The sequence below is a fragment of the Oncorhynchus keta genome, chromosome 19, assembly GCF_023373465.1.
Source record: "Oncorhynchus keta strain PuntledgeMale-10-30-2019 chromosome 19, Oket_V2, whole genome shotgun sequence".
Lineage (NCBI taxonomy): Eukaryota > Metazoa > Chordata > Actinopteri > Salmoniformes > Salmonidae > Oncorhynchus > Oncorhynchus keta.
The window spans coordinates 1,386,525-1,404,926 of record NC_068439.1 but is presented as its reverse complement, the minus strand read 5'-3'; the positions used below and the strand labels follow the sequence as shown (position 1 = coordinate 1,404,926).

The following is an 18,402-nucleotide window of genomic DNA, read 5'->3' as shown; positions in this document are numbered from 1 at the left end:
TTCCTAATGTTGTGGACACTCAGTTAGAAACAGATAGGGGAAGGGGGGTGCAACTCCTTATTAGGAAGGTGTTCCTAATGTTGTGGACACTCAGAAACAGATAGGGGAAGGGGGGTGCAACTCCTTATGAGGAAGGTGTTCCTAATGTTGTGGACACTCAGAAACAGATAGGGGGAAGAGGGGTGCAACTCCTTATGAGGAAGGTGTTCCTAATGTTGTGGACACTCAGAAACAGATAGGGGGAAGGGGGGTGCAACTCCTTATTAAGAAGGTGTTCCTAATGTTGTGGACACTCAGTTAGAAACAGATAGGGGGAAGGGGGGTGCAACTCCTTATGAGGAAGGTGTTCCTAATGTTGATTCAAAAGCCTCTTCCAAAGGGATGAATAGTCACTATTGTATTCGAAGTGGTATACTAGTAGTATGAACCTTGGAACAAAGCACCAGTTTGAGTAGCCCCACTGTCCCCTTCTGCCGCTTGCTTTCCTTCTCCTAAAATAGTGCACTACATAGGGAATAGGGTGCTATTTCAGATCGCCCCCTAGTTTGAGTAGACTGTACTATACCTTCTGCCGCTTGCTTTCCTCCATTGTTGTCCTCTGTGACCAGCTCAAAGGACTCCGTGCTGCTGTTGGCCTCCAACCCACCTCCCAGATCACTGTCTCCTGTATAGACAATATAACAATAACTCAACAACCCGGTCGCATTCACAGGTAGTATCACATTTTCATTTCATTACAGTACAACGGTTTGATTTGTTTGATCGTAGCTAGCTACATAGCTAGCTACATAGCCGTCTTTGTTTCAAAGATAATTGTGTAGTCTAGACCGATTTCCTAGGTTAGCTAGCCAGCTATTGTCGTTCTTTTAACTCAACGTAACGTAAACAACACTGCTAGAAGCCAGCAGCCCCGAATAGCAGCACTGTAGAAATTATTACACTCAACGGAACGACTTGATTAGTGTAGTGTCAACAACGCAGCTACTGCCAGCTAGCCTACTTTAGCAGTACTGTATCATTTTAATCATTTTAGTCAATAAGATTCTTGCTACGTAAGCTTAACTTTCTGAACATTCGAGACGTGTAGTCCGCTTGTCATTCCAATTTCCTTGCATTAGCGTAGCCTTTTCTGTAGCCTGTCAACTATGTGTCTGTCTATCCCTGTTCTCTCCTCTCTGCACAGACCATACAAACGCTCCACACCGCGTGGCCGCGACCACCCTAACCTGGTGGTCCCAGCGTACGACCCACGTGGAGTTCCAGGTCTCTGGTAGCCTCTGGAACTGCCAATCTGCGGCCAACAAGGCAGAGTTCATCTCAGCCTATGCCTCCCTCCAGTCCCTTGACTTCTTGGCACTGACGGAAACATGGATCACCACAGATAACACTGCTACTCCTACTGCTCTCTCCTCGTCCGCCCACGTGTTCTCGCACACCCCGAGAGCTTCTGGTCAGCGGGGTGGTGGCACCGGGATCCTCATCTCTCCCAAGTGGTCTTTCTCTCTTTCTCCCCTTTCCCATCTGTCTATTGCCTCCTTTGAATTCCATGCTGTCACAGTTACCAGCCCTTTCAAGCTTAACATCCTTATCATTTATCGCCCTCCAGGTTCCCTCGGAGAGTTCATCAATGAGCTTGATGCCTTGATAAGCTCCTTTCCTGAGGACGGCTCACCTCTCACAGTTCTGGGCGACTTTAACCTCCCCCGTCTACCTTTGACTCATTCCTCTCTGCCTCCTTCTTTCCACTCCTCTCCTCTTTTGACCTCACCCTCTCACCTTCCCCCTACTCACAAGGCAGGCAATACGCTTGACCTCATCTTTACTAGATGCTGTTCTTCCACTAACCTCATTGCAACTCCCCTCCAAGTCTCCGACCACTACCTTGTATCCTTTTCCCTCTCGCTCTCATCCAACACTTCCCACACTGCCCCTACTCGGATGGTATCGCGCCGGCTCTCTCTCCCCGCTACTCTCTCCTCTTCCATCCTATCTTCTCTTCCCTCTGCTCAAACTTTCTCCAACCTATCTCCTGATTCTGCCTCCTCAACCCTCCTCTCCTCCCTTACTGCATCCTTTGACTCCCTATGTCCCCTATCCTCCAGGCCGGCTCGGTCCTCCCTCCCGCTCCGTGGCTCGACGACTCATTGCGAGCTCACAGAACAGGATCCGGGCAGGGGGAAATGGAGGAAAACTCGCCTCCCTGCGGACCTGGCATCCTTTCACTCCCTCCTCTCTACATTTTCCTCCTCTGTCTCTGCTGCTAAAGCCACTTTCTACCATTCTAAATTCCAAGCATCTGCCTCTAACCCTAGGAAGCTCTTTGCCACCTTCTCCTCCCTCCTGAATCCTCCCCCCTCCCTCCTCCCTCTCTGCAGATGACTCAACCATTTTTGAAAAGAAGGTCGATGACATCCGATCCTCGTTTGCTAAGGGACACTGCTGGTTCTGCCCACACTGCCCTACCCTATGCTCTGACCTCTTTCTCCCCTCTCTCTCCAGATGAAAGGTCTTGTGACGGCCGGCCGCCCAACAACCTGCCCGCTTGACCCTATCCCCTCCTCTCTTCTCCAGACCATTTCCGGAGACCTTCTCCCAGCTCATCAACTCATCCCTGACCGCTGGCTACGGTCTTCAAGAGAGCGAGAGTTGCACCCTTCTGAAAAAAAACCTACACTCGATCCCTCCGATGTCAGCAACTACAGACCAGTATCCCTTCTCTCTTTTCTCTCCAAAACTCTTGCGTGCCGTCCTTGGCCAGCTCACCGCTATCTCTCTCAGAATGAATCCAAATCAGTCAGGTTTCAAGACTAGTCATTCAACTGAGACTGCTCTTCTCTGTAGGGGCGCTCCGCACTGCTAAAGCTAACTCTCTCTCCTCTGCTCTCATCCTTCTAGACCTATCGGCTGCCTTCGATACTGTGAACCATCAGATCCTCCTCTCCACCCTCTCCGAGTTGGGCATCTCCGGCGCGGCCCACGCTTGGATTGCGTCCTACCTGACAGGTCGCTCCTACCAGGTGGCGTGGCGAGAATCTGTCTCCTCACCACGCGCTCTCACCACTGGTGTCCCCAGGGCTCTGTTCTAGGCCCTCTCTTATTCTCGCTATACACCAAGTCACTTGGCTCTGTCATAACCTCACATGGTCTCTCCTATCATAGCAGGGACACACAATTAATCTTCTCCTTTCCCCTTCTGATGACCAGGTGGGTGCGCATCTCTGCATGTCTGGCAGACATAAGTGTGGATGACGGATCACCACCTCAAGCTGAACCTCAGCAAGACGGAGCTCCTCTTCCTCCCGGGAAGGACTGTTCCATGATCTATCACGGTGACAACTCCATTGTATCCTCCCAGAGCGCTAAGAACCTTGGCGTGATCCTGGACAACACCCTGACGTTCTCAACTAACATCAAGGCGGTGTCCCGTTCCTGTAGGTTCATGCTCTACAACATCCGCAGAGTTTGACCCTGCCTCACAGCGGCGCAGGTCCTAATCCAGGCACTTGTCATCTCCCGTCTTGATTACTTCCTCGCTGTTGGCTGGGCTCCCTTCCTGTGCCATTAAACCCCTACAACTCATCCAGAACGGGAATCTGGTGTTCAACCTTCCCAAGTTCTTCACGTCACCCCGCTCCTCCGCTCTCTCCACTGGCTTCCAGTTTGCATCCGCTACAAGACCATGGTGCTCGCCACGGAGCTGTGAGGGGAACGGCACCTCAGTACCTCCAGGCTCTGATCAGGCCCTACACCCAAACAAGGGCACTGCGTTCATCCACCTCTGGCCTTCGCCTCCCTACCACTGAGGAAGTACAGTTGCTCAGCCCAGTCAAAACTGTTCGCTGCTCTGGCCCCCATGGTGGAACAAACTCCCTCACGACGCCAGGACAGCGGAGTCAATCACCACCTTCCGGAGACACCTGAAACCCCACCTCTTCAAGGAATACCTAGGATAGGGTAAGTAAGGGTAAGTAATCCTTCTCACCCCCAACAAGATTTAGATGCAAGTGGCTGTTCCACTGGTTGTCATAAGGTGTATGCACCAATTTGAGTCGCTCTGGATAAGAGCGTCTGCTAAATGACTTAAATGTAAATGTAAATGTACCCACCACCCAGTTGCCTAGTTAAATAAGGATTAGAAACCCAGTTGACCCTCTGGAGAGCCCTGTGGTTGAGGGCGGTGCAGTTGCTGTACCAGGCCAGAAGGGATGCTCTCAATAGTGCATCTGTAAAAGTTTGTGAGGGTCTTCGGGACCAAGACAAATTTCCTCAGCCTCCTGAGGTTGAAGAGGCTCTGTTGCGCCTTCTTCACCACACCGTCTGTGTGGGTGGACCATTTCAGATTGTCAGTGACGTGTTCCCCCGAGGAACTTTAAGGTTTATACCTCCTCCAAGAAGTCTAGGACCCAGTCGCATAGGGCGGGGATCAGACCCAAATGATGAGCTTGAAGGGTACTGTGGTGTTGAATGCTGAGCTGTTGGCAATGAACAGCATTCTTACATAGTTATTCCTCTTGTCCAGGATGGGATAGGGCAGTGAAATGGCGATTGCATGGTCTGTGGATTTATCGAGGTGGTATTGAAATTGGGTCTAGGGTGGCAGGTAAGGTGGCGGTGATATGATCCTTGACTAGTCTCTCAAAGAACTTCATGATGACAGAAGTGGGTGCCACGGGTCGATAGTCCCTCTGTTCAGTTACTTTGGCTTTCTTGGGTACAGGAACAATGGTGGCCATCTTGAAGCAAGTGGGGACAACAGACTGGGATAGGGAGAGATTGAATATGTCCGTAAACACTCCAGCCAGCTGGTCTGCGCATGCTCTGAGGACGCAGCTAGGGATGCTGTCTGGGCCGGCAGCCTTACGAGGGTTAACACGCTTAAATGTCTTAATCAAGTCGGCCTCGGAGAACGAGTGCCCACAGTCCATGGGAGCGGGCCGCGTCGATGGCACTGTTATCCTTAAAGAGGGCGAAGAAAGTGTTTAGCTTGTCCGGGAGCAAGACGTCCTGGTCTGCGACGTGGCTGGTTTTCCCTTTGAAGTCTTAAGTTGTAGTTTATAATCCATGATTGTCTGTTGACCCTGCCACATTCAGTTGAAGTCAGGAAGTTTACATACACTTAGGTTGGAGTCAATAAAACTTGTTTTTCAAACACTCCACAATTTTCAGACAGATTATTTCACTTATAATTCAATGTATCACAATTCCAGTGGGTCAGAAGTTTACATACACTAAGTTGTCTGTGCCTTTAAACAACTTGGTAAATTCCATGAAAATGATGTCAAGGCTTTAGAAGCTTCTGATAGGCTAATTGACATTATTTGAGTCAATTGGAGGTGTACCTATGGAGGTGTACCTGTGGATGTATGTCAAGGCCTACCTTCAAACTCAGTGCCTCTTTGCTTGACATCATGGAAAATCAAAAGAAATCAGCCAAGACCTCAGAAAAAAAATAGTAGACATCCACAAGTCTGGTTCATCCTTGTGGGCAATTTCCAAATGCATGAATGTACCACGTGCATCTGTACAAACAATAGTATGCAAGTGTAAACACCAAGGGACCACGCAGCCGCCATACCGCTCAGGAAGGAGACGCTTCTAGAGATGAACGTACTTTGGTGCAAAAAGTGCAAATCAACAGCAAAGAACCTTGTGAAGATGCTGGAGGAAACAGGTACAAAAGTATCTATAGCCACAGTAAAACGAGTCCTATATCGACATAACCTGAAAGGCCACTCAGCAAGGAAGAAGCCACTGCTCCAAATCCGCAATAAAAAGCCAGACTACGGTTTGCAACTGAACATGGGGACAAAGATCGTACTTTTTGGAGAAATGTCCTCTGATTTGATGAAACAAAAATAAAACTGTTTGGCCATAATGACCATCATTATGTTTGGAGGACAAAGGGGGAGGCTTGCAAGCCGAAGAACACCATCCCAACAGTGAAGCACGGGGATGGCAGCATCATGTTGTGGGGGTGCTTTGCTGCAGGAGGGACTGGTGCACTTCACAAAATAGATGAAAATTATGTGGATATATTGAAGCAACGCCTCAAGACATCAGTCAGGAAGTTAAAGCTTGGTCGCAAATGGCTCTTCCAAATGGACAATGACCCCAAGCATACTTCCAAAGTTGTGGCAAACTGGCTTAAGGACAAAAAACTGCACTGTTTGTAATCAACTATATTCCCAGGCACCTTGCCATGGTTAAATGCGGTGGTGGTTCATGCTTCCAGTTTGCACAAAGTCCAGACATTATGGGCTAATAATGTTGGAAATGACACAAAAAAACGATATATATCCTACAACGTTGCTTAGGAGCAAGAAGCAGACCTGCCATGTCCGTCAGCACCAATCTTACCTCATTATATACTCAGTGGACAGTTTATTAGGTACACTATCACAAAAATGGTTTGTTCCTGCAGACAGTGAGTCAAGTGGCCTTGGATCGCTATATAAAGCAGGCAGACCGGCATTAAGGCATTCATTTACTCGATTGAACATTAGAATGGGCAAAACCAGTGACCTAAAGCAACTTGTTGGTGCCAGGCGAGCTGGTTCCAGTATCTCAGAAATGGCCTCCGGGGCTTTTCACACACGATAGTTGGTTTCTAGGGTTTCCAGAGAATGGTGTGACAAACCAAAAAACCCAGCGGCACAAACAGCCTGTTGACGAGAGAGGTCCAAGAAGAATGGCAAGGTTTGTGCTATCAGGCGGCCCACAAACAGGCATGTAACGGCGCAGTACAGTCCTTGTCACGGCTATTGCAGCAGACAACCACACCGGGTTCCACTACGATCAGCTAAAAACAAGAAGCAGCAGCCCCAGTGGACACCCCATCAACAACACTGGACAATTTTGGGGTGATAAACATCTCTTGATACCAATATTGGGTAACATTTCCATGCCCCGAAGGATTCAGGCTGTTCTGCGGGAAAAGAGGGGTCCGACCCAGTACCTAATAAACTGAACATGGAGTATAGGTTCTATATATATGGTCCTCTGTTCCAAACAGTATAGGTTCTATATATATGGTCCCCTGTTCTAGACAGTATAGGTTCTATATCTATGGTCCTCTGTTCTAGACAGTATAGGTTCTATATCTATGGTCCTCTGTTCCAAACAGTATAGGTTCCATATATATGGTCCCCTGTTCTAGACAGTATAGGTTCTATATATATGGTCCTCTGTTCTAGACAGTATCGGTTCTATATCTATGGTCCTCTGTTCTTAACAGTGTAGGTTCTATATCTATGGTCCCCTGTTCTAGACAGTATAGGTTCTATATCTATGGTCCCCTGTTCTAGACAGTGTAGGTTCTATATCTATGGTCCCCTGTTCTAGACAGTGTAGGTTCTATATCTATGATCCCCTGTTCTAGACAGTATCGGTTATTTTTCTATGGTCCCCTGTTCTAGACAGTGTAGGTTCTATATCTATGGTCCCCTGTTCTAGACAGTGTAGGTTCTATATCTATGGTCCCCTGTTCTAGATAGTGTAGGTTCTATATCTATGGTCCCCTGTTCTAGACAGTGTAGGTTCTATATCTATGGTCCCCTGTTCTAGACAGTATAGGTTCTATATCTATGGTCCCCTGTTCTAGACAGTGTAGGTTCTATATCTATGGTCCCCTGTTCTAGACAGTATTGGTTCTATATCTATGGTCCCCTGTTCTAGACAGTGTAGGTTCTATATCTATGGTCCCCTGTTCTAGACAGTGTAGGTTCTATATCTATGGTCCCCTGTTCTAGACAGTGTAGGTTCTATATCTATGGTCCCCTGTTCTAGACAGTATCGGTTCTATATCTATGGTCCCCTGTTCTAGACAGTGTAGGTTCTATATCTATGGTCCCCTGTTCTAGACAGTGTAGGTTCTATATCTATGGTCCCCTGTTCTAGACAGTGTAGGTTCTATATCTATGGTCCCCTGTTCTAGACAGTGTAGGTTCTTTATCTACCAAAAAGTGTTAAATAAATCAAAATATATTTTATATTTGAGATTCTTCAAAGTAGCCACCCTGTGCCTTGATGACAGCTTTGCACACTCTTGGCATTCCCTCAAACAGCTTCATGAGGAATGCATTTCCGAAAGTCTTGAAGGAGGTCCCACATATGCTGAGCACTTGTTGGCTGTTTTTCCTTCACTCTGCGGTCCAACTCATCCCAAACCATCTCAATTGGGTTGAGGACGGGTGATTGTGGAGGCCAGGTCATCTGATGCAGCACTCCATCACTCTCCTTCATGGTCAAATAGCCCTTACACAGCCTGGAGGTGTGTTGGGTCATTGTCCTGTTGAAAAACAAATGATAGTCCCACTAAGCACCTTGAATTCTAAATAAATCACTGACAGTGTCACCAGCAAAGCACCATCACACCTCTTCCTCCATGCTTCATGGTGGGAACCACACACCATCACACCTCCTCCTCCATGCTTCACGGTGGGAACCACACATGCGGAGATCATCCGTTCACCTACTCTGTGTCTCACAAAGACATGGCGGTTGGATCCAAAAATCTCAAATTTGGCCTCATCAGACCAAAGGAAAGATTTTCACCAGTCTAATGTCCATTGCTCGTGTTTCTTGGCCCGAGCAAGTCTCTTCTTATTATTGGTGTCCTTTAGTAGTAGTGGTTTCTTTGCAGCAATTCGACCATGAAGGCCTGATTATTTGTTACTTTTATTTTCTATTTTTTAACTTCTTAAAGCATTGTTGGTTAAGGGCTTGTAAATAAGCATTTCACTGTAAGGTCTACAACTGTTGTATTCGGCGCATGTGACAAATACAATTGTATTTTATTTGATTCATGCAGTCTCCTCTGAACAGTTGATGTTGAGATGTGTCTGCTACTTGAACTCTGTGAAGCATTTATTTGGGCTGCAATTTCTGAGGCTGGTAACTATAATCAACTTATCCTCTGTAACTCTGGGTCTTCCTTTCCTGTGGCGGTCCTCATGAGAGCCAGTTAACTCTAATGAACTGATCCTCTGCAGCAGAGGTCGCTCTGGATAAGAGCGTCTGCTAAATGACTTAAATGTAAATGTAAATGTAACTCTGGGTCTTCCTTTCCTGTGGCGGTCCTCATGAGAGCCAGTTTCATCATAGCACTTCATGGTTTTTGCGACTGCACTTGAAGAAACTTGCAAAATTCTTGAAATGTTCCGTTTTGACTGACCTTCATGTCTTAAAGTAATGATGGACTGTTGTATTGACTGACCTTCATGTCTTAAAGTAATGATGGACTGTCGTTTTGCTTTGATTATTTGAGCTGTTCTTCCCATAATATGGACTTGGTCTTTAACCAAATAGGGCTAACCACCCCTACCTCGTCACAACTGATTGGCTCAAACACATTAAGATGGACGGAAGTTCCAGAAATATACTTTTAACAAGGCACACCTGTTAATTGAAATCCATTCCAGGTGACTACCTCGTGAAGCTGGTTGAGAGAATGCCAAGAGTGTGCAAAGCTGTCGTCATGGAAAAGGGTGGCTAATCTCAAATATAAAATATATTTTGATTTGTTTAACACTTCTTTGGTTACTACATGTGTTATGTCATAGTTTTGATGTCTTCACTATTATTCTACAATGTACAAAATAGTCAAAAAATAAAGAAAAACCCTTGAATGAGTAGGTGTGTCCAAACGTTTGACTGGTATTGCATATATATATTGACTGAAGACGGGAGACTGCATTCATTCGGCTGGCCAATTACCGTCATCCAAAATTCTATGACCGTCGCAACCCTAATCCCAACCCTCCACTCACCCCTGCCGTCGGAGCTCTCGCTGGCCCTCCTGCGGTGCCTGTTGTTGGGGTTGAGCATGGTGATGTAACCACACTGGTGCTCCAGATCCACCTTCTCCCTCAGCAGCAGCAGGGCCTTGTGGACACACATGTTGGAGGAGGAGAACTCTGGGTGGGGGGGCAGAAAGGGTTCAACTAGGTTTACGCAGAAAGATTTGAATATCAACTCTTACATGTGATACCTCCAACGTGTCACTTCTAACATGTGTCACTTCTTGTTTGTCAACCAAATTCAACTGTTCATAGAGAAAGAAGAGGGCTTGAGAAAGCAACAGGTCTCTGACTTGATTATCAGATACTATCGTCAGTTCTGCAGGCTCAGACAGATAGCAGTGCATCAACTACAGCAGCTTGAGAACCAGCTACCTCCTTTGAGATCCTCCCGGTCAAACGGGAAGGGGACGTGTACTGTCTCTCCATGACCCTGCAGCCCATGGCCCTGTGGACCCAGAGAGACTTACGTTAAGAGTGTGTGTGTGTGTGTGTGTGTGTGTGTGTGTGTGTGTGTGTGTGTGTGTGTGTGTGTGTGTGTGTGTGTGTGTGTGTGTGTGTGTGTGTGTCTTACCTGTATGAGTACAGCGGAGTGTGTGAGGGCGTCATTGAGCATGGTCAGCACGTTGGACGTAGGAACCACACCGGGTCGTGACCCCAGGAAGTGATCAGCAGCCTGTCAAAAACCTGGAACACATACAATAATCACCAGGAATCCTCACAACCAGAAAAACTGAGTGTGTCATTCTGATGACAGGTAGTAGCACTCAGGCCAGGCAGCAAGGCGATTTCACACACACAGATAAAGGCCAGCACCAAACTAAAACAGATGTTCAACGGAAGTCCATCACTGAATTTGATTTTTAGACCAAGACTAAGATTAATCTGTGTCCGGGAAACCAGTCCACAGAATATCGGACCATTAAAACTGACCTGATGTCTGGTAGTTTCTACAGACTGACCTGAAAGGAGTCTGGTAGTTTCTATAGACTGACCTGGAAGATGTCTGGTAGTTTCTACAGACTGACCTGGAAAATGTATGGTAGTTTCTATAGACTGACCTGGAAGATGTCTGGTAGTTTCCGGAGCCTGGAGCCCTTGGACAGCAGCAGGGAGGGAGGACCCTGGCCGGTCACATGGTACAGATAGAGCTTGAACCAGATGGAGCTCACTTCGGGGATGGCTGGGCCAATGTGCTACAGGGGGAACAATGAAGTTTATTTATTCATAAATGTATGGTTGATTTGAATAGGGAGAAATGCAAGCACATACGACTTTATGTACCATGACATGAATCAGATTAGATGGCCAAGGTTCATGGAATTTACAAGAATGTTCAAGTCCCGAAAGAAAATAATAGCAGCCTAATCCACGCTGCTGACTGTGGCCGATCCAACCTGCTGACTGTGGCCGATCCACCACCCTGACTGTGGCCGATCCACCACCCTGACTGTGGCCGATCCACCACCCTGACTGTGGCCGATCCAACCTGCTGACTGTGGCCGATCCACCATGCTGTCTGTCTGTGGCCGATCCACCCTCCTGACTGTGGCCGATCCCCCACCCTGACTGTGGCCGATCCACCCTCCTGACTGTGGCCGATCCACCACCCTGACTGTGGCCGATCCACCCTGCTGACTGTGGCCGATCCACCCTGCTGACTGTGGCCGATCCACCCTGCTGACTGTGGCCGATCCACCCTGCTGACTGTGGCCGATCCACCCTGCTGACTGTGGCCGATCCACCCTGCTGACTGTGGCCGATCCACCCTGCTGACTGTGGCCGATCCACCCTGCTGACTGTGGCCGATCCACCCTGCTGACTGTGGCCGATCCACCCTGCTGACTGTGGCCGATCCACCCTGCTGACTGTGGCCGATCCACCCTCCTGACTGTGGCCGATCCACCCTGCTGACTGTGGCCGATCCACCCTGCTGACTGTGGCCGATCCACCCTGCTGACTGTGGCCGATCCACCCTGCTGACTGTGGCCGATCCACCCTGCTGACTGTGGCCGATCCACCACCCTGACTGTGGCCGATCCACCCTGCTGACTGTGGCCGATCCACCACCCTGACTGTGGCCGATCCACCCTGCTGACTGTGGCCGATCCACCACCCTGACTGTGGCCGATCCACCCTGCTGACTGTGGCCGATCCACCATCCTGACTGTGGCCGATCCAACCTGCTGACTGTGGCCGATCCACCCTCCTGACTGTGGCCGATCCACCATCCTGACTGTGGCCGATCCACCCTGCTGACTGTGGCCGATCCACCCTGCTGACTGTGGCCGATCCACCACCCTGACTGTGGCCGATCCACCACCCTGACTGTGGCCGATCCACCACCCTGACTGTGGCCGATCCACCCTGCTGACTGTGGCCGATCCACGCTGCTGACTGTGGCCGATCCACCCTGCTGACTGTGGCCGATCCACCCTGCTGACTGTGGCCGATCCACGCTGCTGACTGTGGCCGATCCACGCTGCTGACTGTGGCCGATCCACCCTGCTGACTGTGGCCGATCCACGCTGCTGACTGTGGCCGATCCACCCTGCTGACTGTGGCCGATCCACCCAGCTGACTGTGGCGATCCACCACCCTGATTGTGGCCGATCTACCCTGCTGACTGTGGCCGATCCACCACCCTGACTGTGGCCGATCCACCCTGCTGACTGTGGCCGATCCACGCTGCTGACTGTGGCCGATCCACGCTGCTGACTGTGGCCGATCCACCCTGCTGACTGTGGCCGATCCACCCTCCTGACTGTGGCCGATCCACCCTCCTGACTGTGGCGATCCACCCTCCTGACTGTGGCCGATCCACCCTGCTGACTGTGGCCGATCCACCCTCCTGACTGTGGCGATCCACCCTGCTGACTGTGGCCGATCCACCCTCCTGACTGTGGCCGATCCACCCTGCTGACTGTGGCCGATCCACCCTGCTGACTGTGGCCGATACACCCTGCTGACTGTGGCCGATCCACCCTGCTGACTGTGGCCGATCCACCCTGCTGACTGTGGCCGATCCACCCTGCTGTCTGTGGCCGATCCACCACCCTGACTGTGGCCGATCCACCCTGCTGACTGTGGCCGATCCACCCTGCTGACTGTGGCCGATCCACCCTGCTGACTGTGGCCGATCCACCACCCTGACTGTGGCCGATCCACCCTGCTGACTGTGGCCGATCCACCACCCTGACTGTGGCCGATCCACCACCCTGACTGTGGCCGATCCACCCTGCTGCCTGTGGCCGATCCACCAGCCTGACTGTGGCTGATCCACCCTGACTGTGGCCGATCCACCACCCTGACTGTGGCCGATCCACCGTGCTGACTGTGGCGATCCACCACCTGACTGTGGCCGATCCACCACCCTGACTGTGGCCGATCCACCCTGCTGACTGTGGCCGATCCACGCTGCTGACTGTGGCCGATCCACCCTGCTGACTGTGGCGATCCACCCTGCTGACTGTGGCCGATCCACGCTGCTGACTGTGGCGATCCACGCTGCTGACTGTGGCCGATCCACCCTGCTGACTGTGGCCGATCCACGCTGCTGACTGTGGCCGATCCACCCTGCTGACTGTGGCCGATCCACCCTGCTGACTGTGGCCGATCCACCACCCTGACTGTGGCCGATCTACCCTGCTGACTGTGGCCGATCCACCACCCCTGACTGTGGCCGATCCACCCTGCTGACTGTGGCGATCCACGCTGCTGACTGTGGCCGATCCACGCTGCTGACTGTGGCCGATCCACGCTGCTGACTGTGGCGATCCACGCTGCTGACTGTGGCCGATCCACGCTGCTGACTGTGGCGATCCACCCTCCTGACTGTGGCCGATCCACCCTCCTGACTGTGGCCGATCCACCCTCCTGACTGTGGCCGATCCACCCTGCTGACTGTGGCCGATCCACCCTGCTGACTGTGGCCGATCCACCCTGCTGACTGTGGCGATCCACCCTGCTGACTGTGGCCGATCCACCCTGCTGACTGTGGCCGATCCACCCTGCTGACTGTGGCCGATCCACCCTGCTGACTGTGGCCGATCCACCCTGCTGACTGTGGCCGATCCACCCTGCTGACTGTGGCCGATCCACCCTGCTGACTGTGGCCGATCCACCCTCCTGACTGTGGCCGATCCACCCTCCTGACTGTGGCCGATCCACCCTCCTGACTGTGGCCGATCCACCCTGCTGACTGTGGCGATCCACCCTGCTGACTGTGGCGATCCACCCTCCTGACTGTGGCCGATCCATCACCCTGACTGTGGCCGATGCACGCTGCTGACTGTGGCCGATCCACCCTGCTGTCTGTGGCGATCCACCACCCTGACTGTGGCCGATCCACCACCCTGACTGTGGCGATCCACCACCCTGACTGTGGCCGATCCACGCTGCTGACTGTGGCCGATCCAACCTGCTGACTGTGGCCGATCCACCACCCTGATTGTGGCGATCCACCCAGCTGACTGTGGCCGATCCACCCTGCTGACTGTGGCGATCCACCACCCTGACTGTGGCCGATCCACCACCCTGACTGTGGCCGATCCACCACCCTGACTGTGGCCGATCCACCACCTGACTGTGGCCGATCCACCACCCTGACTGTGGCCGATCCACCACCCTGACTGTGGCGATCCACCACCCTGACTGTGGCCGATCCACCCTGCTGACTGTGGCCGATCCACCACCCTGACTGTGGCCGATCCACCCTTCTGACTGTGGCGATCCACCCTGCTGACTGTGGCCGATCCACCACCCTGACTGTGGCCGATCCACCACCCTGACTGTGGCCGATCCACCCTCCTGACTGTGGCCGATCCACCACCCTGACTGTGGCGATCCACGTTGCTGACTGTGGCGATCCACCCTGCTGTCTGTGGCCGATCCACCCTCCTGACTGTGGCCGATCCACCACCCTGACTGTGGCCGATCCACCCTGCTGTCTGTGGCCGATCCACCACCCTGACTGTGGCCGATCCACCCTGCTGTCTGTGGCCGATCCACCCTCCTGACTGTGGCCGATCCACCCTGCTGTCTGTGGCGATCCACCACCCTGACTGTGGCCGATCCACCACCCTGACTGTGGCCGATCCACCAGCCTGACTGTGGCCGATCCACCACCCTGACTGTGGCCGATCCACCCTGCTGTCTGTGGCCGATCCACCAGCCTGACTGTGGCCGATCCACCCTGCTGTCTGTGGCCGATCCACCAGCCTGACTGTGGCCGATCCACCACCCTGACTGTGGCCGATCCACGCTGCTGACTGTGGCCGATCCAACCTGCTGACTGTGGCGATCCACCACCTGACTGTGGCCGATCCACCCTGCTGACTGTGGCCGATCCACCACCCTGACTGTGGCCGATCCACGCTGCTGACTGTGGCCGATCCACCACCCTGACTGTGGCGATCCACCACCCTGACTGTGGCCGATCCACCCTGCTGACTGTGGCGATCCACCACCCTGACTGTGGCCGATCCACCCTGCTGACTGTGGCCGATCCACCACCCTGACTGTGGCGATCCACCCTCCTGACTGTGGCGATCCACCCTGCTGACTGTGGCGATCCACCACCCTGACTGTGGCCGATCCACCACCCTGACTGTGGCGATCCACCCTCCTGACTGTGGCCGATCCACCACCCTGACTGTGGCCGATCCACCCTCCTGACTGTGGCCGATCCACCACCTGACTGTGGCGATCCACGCTGCTGACTGTGGCCGATCCACCCTGCTGTCTGTGGCCGATCCACCCTCCTGACTGTGGCCGATCCACCCTGCTGTCTGTGGCCGATCCACCACCTGACTGTGGCCGATCCACCACCCTGACTGTGGCCGATCCACCCTGCTGTCTGTGGCCGATCCACCACCCTGACTGTGGCCGATCCACCAGCCTGACTGTGGCCGATCCACCACCCTGACTGTGGCCGATCCACCACCTGACTGTGGCGATCCACCCTGCTGACTGTGGCGATCCACCCTGCTGTCTGTGGCGATCCACCAGCCTGACTGTGGCGATCCACCACCCTGACTGTGGCCGATCCACCACCCTGACTGTGGCGATCCACGCTGCTGACTGTGGCCGATCCACCCTGCTGTCTGTGGCCGATCCACCACCCTGACTGTGGCGATCCACCACCCTGACTGTGGCGATCCACCACCCTGACTGTGGCCGATCCACCCCTGACTGTGGCGATCCAACCTGCTGACTGTGGCCGATCCACCACCCTGACTGTGGCCGATCCACCAGCCTGACTGTGGCCGATCCACCACCCTGACTGTGGCCGATCCACGCTGCTGACTGTGGCGATCCAACCTGCTGACTGTGGCGATCCACCACCCTGACTGTGGCGATCCACGCTGCTGACTGTGGCCGATCCACCACCCTGACTGTGGCCGATCCACCCTGCTGACTGTGGCCGATCCACCCTGCTGACTGTTGCCGATCCACCACCCTGACTGTGGCCGATCCACGCTGCTGACTGTGGCGATCCACCACCCTGACTGTGGCCGATCCACCACCCTGACTGTGGCCGATCCACCCTGCTGACTGTGGCCGATCCACCACCCTGACTGTGGCCGATCCACCCTCCTGACTGTGGCCGATCCACCCTGCTGACTGTGGCCGATCCACCACCTGACTGTGGCCGATCCACCACCCTGACTGTGGCCGATCCACCCTCCTGACTGTGGCGATCCACCACCCTGACTGTGGCCGATCCACCCTCCTGACTGTGGCCGATCCCCCACCCTGACTGTGGCCGATCCACGCTGCTGACTGTGGCCGATCCACCCTGCTGTCTGTGGCCGATCCAACCTGCTGACTGTGGCCGATCCACCCTGCTGACTGTGGCCGATCCACCCTCCTGACTGTGGCCGATCCACCGTGCTGACTGTGGCCGATCCACCCTCCTGACTGTGGCCGATCCACCACCCTGACTGTGGCCGATCCACGCTGCTGACTGTGGCCGATCCACCCTGCTGTCTGTGGCGATCCACCCCTCCTGACTGTGGCCGATCCACCCTGCTGTCTGTGGCCGATCCACCACCCTGACTGTGGCCGATCCACCACCCTGACTGTGGCCGATCCACCCTGCTGTCTGTGGCCGATCCACCACCCTGACTGTGGCCGATCCACCAGCCTGACTGTGGCCGATCCACCACCCTGACTGTGGCCGATCCACCACCTGACTGTGGCCGATCCACCCTGCTGACTGTGGCGATCCACCCTGCTGTCTGTGGCGATCCACCAGCCTGACTGTGGCCGATCCACCACCCTGACTGTGGCCGATCCACCACCCTGACTGTGGCCGATCACGCTGCTGACTGTGGCCGATCCACCCTGCTGTCTGTGGCGATCCACCACCCTGACTGTGGCGATCCACCACCCTGACTGTGGCGATCCACCACCCTGACTGTGGCCGATCCACCTGACTGTGGCCGATCCAACCTGCTGACTGTGGCGATCCACCACCCTGACTGTGGCGATCCACCAGCCTGACTGTGGCGATCCACCACCCTGACTGTGGCGATCCACGCTGCTGACTGTGGCCGATCCAACCTGCTGACTGGCGATCCACCACCTGACTGTGGCGATCCACGCTGCTGACTGTGGCGATCCACCACCCTGACTGTGGCGATCCACCCTGCTGACTGTGGCCGATCCACCCTGCTGACTGTGGCCGATCCACCACCTGACTGTGGCGATCACGCTGCTGACTGTGGCGATCCACCACCTGACTGTGGCGATCCACCACCCTGACTGTGGCCGATCCACCCTGCTGACTGTGGCGATCCACCACCCTGACTGTGGCGATCCACCCTCCTGACTGTGGCCGATCCACCCTGCTGACTGTGGCCGATCCACCACCCTGACTGTGGCCGATCCACCACCCTGACTGTGGCGATCCACCCTCCTGACTGTGGCCGATCCACCACCCTGACTGTGGCCGATCCACCCTCCTGACTGTGGCCGATCCACCACCCTGACTGTGGCCGATCACGCTGCTGACTGTGGCGATCCACCCTGCTGTCTGTGGCCGATCCACCCTCCTGACTGTGGCCGATCCACCCTCCTGACTGTGGCGATCCACCCTCCTGACTGTGGCCGATCCACCGTGCTGACTGTGGCCGATCCACCCTGCTGACTGTGGCGATCCACCACCCTGACTGTGGCGATCCACCCTGCTGTCTGTGGCCGATCCACCAGCCTGACTGTGGCGATCCACCACCCTGACTGTGGCGATCCACCCTGCTGTCTGTGGCGATCCACCAGCCTGACTGTGGCCGATCCACCACCCCTGACTGTGGCCGATCCACGCTGCTGACTGTGGCCGATCCACCCTGCTGTCTGTGGCCGATCCACCAGCCTGACTGTGGCCGATCCACCCTGCTGTCTGTGGCCGATCCACCAGCCTGACTGTGGCCGATCCACCCTGCTGTCTGTGGCGATCCACCACCCTGACTGTGGCCGATCCACCACCCTGACTGTGGCCGATCCACCCTGCTGACTGTGGCCGATCCACCCTGCTGACTGTGGCCGATCCACCACCCTGACTGTGGCCGATCCACCCTGCTGTCTGTGGCCGATCCACCCTGAC

The 18,402-nt window shown here is 53.9% G+C and overlaps 1 pseudogene; it reads right to left on the bottom strand.

The window, feature by feature from the left end:
* Positions 1 to 18,402, bottom strand: part of LOC118381944 (protein FAM91A1-like) — a 152,676-nt pseudogene that overhangs the window by 30,210 nt on the left and 104,064 nt on the right.